Source organism: Halyomorpha halys, unplaced genomic scaffold, assembly GCF_000696795.3.
Source record: "Halyomorpha halys isolate HHAL.00 unplaced genomic scaffold, Hhal_1.1 Scaffold2192.1, whole genome shotgun sequence".
In the NCBI taxonomy this organism is placed as follows: domain Eukaryota; kingdom Metazoa; phylum Arthropoda; class Insecta; order Hemiptera; family Pentatomidae; genus Halyomorpha; species Halyomorpha halys.
In genome coordinates, this window is record NW_027109260.1 from 7,973 (window position 1) to 8,326 (window position 354).

Here is a 354-nt window from a genome sequence, read left to right on the forward strand (position 1 = left end):
TAAAAGACGGAAAATAAAGAAGTAAGTTGAGATTAAATAGAGGTCGTGAAAGAATAAATAAAAATAAAATTAATAATAATAATAATAATAATAAATGAGTTAAGAACAAATTAGGACCACCCACCTGTTCAAGTTGAGAGCTTTCATAAGAAAATCGGAAGTGTACAGGAGTGGTGGGGGGGAGGTGGCCATTAATGTTTTTCTTTCTATTTTAAATACATCGCGTAAACAGGAAAGAGATATATAAATATGATGAAAAATGAAAAATAATACAAGAAAGAGATATTAACATATGATACTAATAACTAAAAGAATTTTCTAATTTAGGAAAACTAAAAATAAATTAAATGACAA

The 354-nt window shown here is 26.3% G+C and overlaps 1 long non-coding RNA gene across 1 annotated transcript in view; it reads right to left on the minus strand.

Moving 5' to 3' along the window:
- LOC136795778 (uncharacterized) overlaps positions 1 to 354 on the minus strand; it is a 6,061-nt gene that overhangs the window by 2,192 nt on the left and 3,515 nt on the right. The window lies entirely within an intron of this gene.